Source organism: Emydura macquarii, unplaced genomic scaffold (genome assembly GCF_026122565.2).
Source record: "Emydura macquarii macquarii isolate MOO-44397 ecotype Brisbane River unplaced genomic scaffold, CSIRO-AGI_Emac_v2 contig_18, whole genome shotgun sequence".
Lineage (NCBI taxonomy): Eukaryota > Metazoa > Chordata > Testudines > Chelidae > Emydura > Emydura macquarii.
The window spans coordinates 3,893,073-3,896,414 of NW_027130155.1; the positions used below are offsets into that span (position 1 = coordinate 3,893,073).

At 43.3% G+C, this 3,342-nt stretch overlaps 1 long non-coding RNA gene across 1 annotated transcript; it reads right to left on the reverse strand.

Moving 5' to 3' along the window:
• Positions 1–1,939: 1,939 nt before the first annotated feature.
• LOC137146440 (uncharacterized) lies at positions 1,940–3,076 on the reverse strand. Its single transcript, XR_010917954.1, has 2 exons — positions 2,909–3,076; positions 1,940–2,214 (listed from the first exon to the last, which is right to left on the reverse strand). It is a non-coding gene; the product is annotated as an uncharacterized lncRNA (long non-coding RNA).
• Between the last annotated feature and the right edge of the window lie 266 nt (positions 3,077–3,342).

A 3,342-nucleotide genomic window follows, 5' to 3' on the forward strand; every position in this document is an offset into this window, starting at 1 on the left:
AAAGCTGAGGTCCAGGTCATTGCTTCATCCCATCATAAAGATAGGAGCTAACTACAAAAATTTTGATCCACGCTTCAAAACACTCCTAAAGTTCAAGGGTAGTTGGATCTAGGGTTTTGGTTTCGGTCCATTTCTGTTTCTCTCTAGAATGTTTACAATGGATTCACACCAGATTTCACTAAAGGCTGGGGGTGGGAGTGTATTAAGCGTGAAAACGTAACAATGAAGGTCATGATCAGAGGGCTTTCAGACATGATATATGAATAGGATTGATAAGCAGAAGAATTGCATTGAAAAGACAACCACATTAAAATGTAGCAGACAAAAGCTATATAACATTTATTTATTTTAAATTCTGATGCAACTTCTTTGCTTCAGGGCTCTATTGAGGCAGAATGCAGAACTGCATGTTGCACACACAGCTATAGGTGAATTGATGAATTTCTTGGCTAGAATGGGAATTCTAACTTCTCCTCTCAGGGGATCACAGGCATCCACAGGATTCATCACTGTCTGAAGCAATGGGAAAAGTGAGACTAGCTCTGGTGCTAATATAGAAGTGAAATAGAGCCGCCATTAAAACACACAAGGTTTCATACCCAACTGAAATAACCTAAAGTGCCTAACTGTAAACCAAAGAGGAGGTTAGCCCTAACCTTCCATAACTGTTGTTCTGTGAGATGTGTTGCATATCCAGGGCGGATCAGTCCTCTCTCATGAGGTGACAGCCAGATTCCTGAAGGGCTTGGAGAGATTTCTTCCACAGGTCAGGGACCTGGTTCCCCCAGGGGATCTCAACCTAGTTTTGTCCAGACTCACTGGGTGTCACTTTGAGCCCGTGGTGTCCTGTTTGCTTCTTCACTTGTTGTGGAAAGTTGCCCTTCTGGCGGCAATTACATCAGCGAGGCAAGTCTCCGAGATCAAGCCTTTCACATCGGAACCTCCCTATACTGTATTTTACAAGGATAAAGTTCAGCTGCTCCCTCACCTCATATTTCTACCGAAAGTGGTATCGCAGATTCATGTCAACCAAGACATCTTCCTGCCAGTCCTTTTTCCAAAGCCTCACAGCTCTAACGAGGAGAGACTCCTGCATAGCTTGGATGTCAGGCAAGCACTGGCCTTCAATATTGAAAGAACGAAGCCCTTCTAGAAAGCCTCACAACTCTTCATTGTGGTCACCAAGTGAATGAAAGGTTTGCCAGTCTCATCACAGAGAATTTTCTCCTGGATCACTGTCTGCATCTGAACTTGTTATGAGCAGGCAAAGTTCATGCCTCCTGCCACTCTGACAGCCCATTGAACAAAAGCACAAAACAAGAACAAAAGCTTCATCAGAGGCTTTCTTGGCTCGTTCCAACACAGGATATTTGCAGGGCCATGACGTGGTCTTCTGTTCACACCTTCATGCCCCACTGCGCCATCATGCAACTGGCCCAGAATGATGCAGGCTTTGGCAGAGCTCCTGGCCCACCTCCAGAGGCACTGCTTGTGAGTCACCTGACATGGAATGGACACGAGCAAGCACTCAAAGAAAAAAATCGGTTACTAACTTTCCATAACTGTTGTTCTTCGAGATGTGTTGCTCATGTCTATTCCATGACTCACCCTCCTTCCTCTCTCTTACACTTCCGGCAAGAAGGAACTGAGAGGGAGTGGGAGCCGGAGCACCCCTTATACTGGCCCATATGCACACCACTGCAGAGGGCGTGAGAGCTGGCCCTACGGATATCACTGAAGGAAAAATCTCTGGCATGGGTGCATATGGCACACACACACCTGACATGGAATGGACTTGAACAAGCACTCGAAGAAAAAATCTGAGAAATTTTATATCACGGATGCCATATGGTGGAATTAGTTTTTATTCTTATGTAAATGTTGATGGTTCATCTAGCCTCCAAACAGACCGGTGTGTGCATTGAATCTTTGGAGGCACCAAACTTAATTTCTGTGAGTGTCCAGTGAAAGAGACGACACTGCAGAAAGACGTCTCTGGGGAACTTGGGTTCACTGAGTGTTATCTAGTAGGCAAAGCTAAGCCTGCCAGAGTCCCAAGGAGTTGGCTGGTGAGATGGACAGACCCCAGGGGCAGGGAGCTAGCATGTGGTTTAAAGCTCCAGGAAAGTTTTCTTGTTGAGGCAGAGGTGTAACACAGTGGCTTACGATTCCAGGTGTCCTATGCAGAGCATCACAGTTGTAATTGAAGCTCCACTAGAGACAAGCAAAATAGGAAAGATGACCTCTTATTTGGAGTGGCACACACCATTGTTACTTGAAATAATCACTGCAGTAACTATGGATAACAGATTTTTTTAAGTGTGCCTGGAAATATTACTTTGACTTTCCTAATTTTTTTGTTGTCTAGCATTAATTAAACGGACTCAAAGTGTTGTCATAAGACTTCTTGACAACAGCTCCAAAATAGAGAAGGAATAACAAAGAACCCTATGAACTTTAGGTCAACTCAGAAAGCTTCTTTACTCACATAAGAAGAAAGCCATAGCCCCTACCATCACAAGCAACCCCATCATACATTCATACTCATAAATATGTCGATCTGTCTCAAAACTAATTAAGTTGTTTGTCCCCCCTCCCCACACAACTCTGATTGGGAGGTTGTTCCAGAATCTCATCCATCCGATGGTTAGAAACCTTCTAATTTCCAGCCTGAATTTGTTCTTGGTCAATTTATGTTCATTTGTTCTTGTGCCAGCATTGTCCTTTAGCTTAAATATCTCTTCGCCTTCCTTGATATTTATTCTCTGAATGTATTTATAGACAGCAAACGTATCCCCTCTCAGTCTTCTTTTTGCTAGACTAAACAAACCAAGCTATTCCAGTGTCCTCTCATAAAATAGGCCTTCCATTTTCCTGATCATCCTAGTAGTTCTCACCCCTAACTTACCCACTCCTGTCTCTAGCCCCTCCTTCAGACCCTACAGGAGAGTTCAGATCTCCTTTGGTCCAGGAATGTGGGGAGAGGAAGGTGCAACAGAAGTTGTGGCCATTCACTTCTTCAGAAAAATATGGAGATCCTTTCACAAAAGTTCCCTTCTGTGATGATCTGGGAGGGGGCACAGTCCCAAGATATTAACACCATAATGTCAAATCACTTAGTCCAGCAACATAATCCAAAGAAAATTTGAATGTTAAATGAGAAGAACAGAAAACATCTCCACTTAATAAAACTGGACCTGTTCAGAGGGAAAATGTTTGGAAGAGTTTCAATAATAATACAAAGATTTGGAGCAAACCAAGAGGTTACAAATGAAGCACTTGAAATTAAAAATAGTACGAATCAATGGGAATGCAACAAGCAGTAAAGCTTCCAGCCAATCA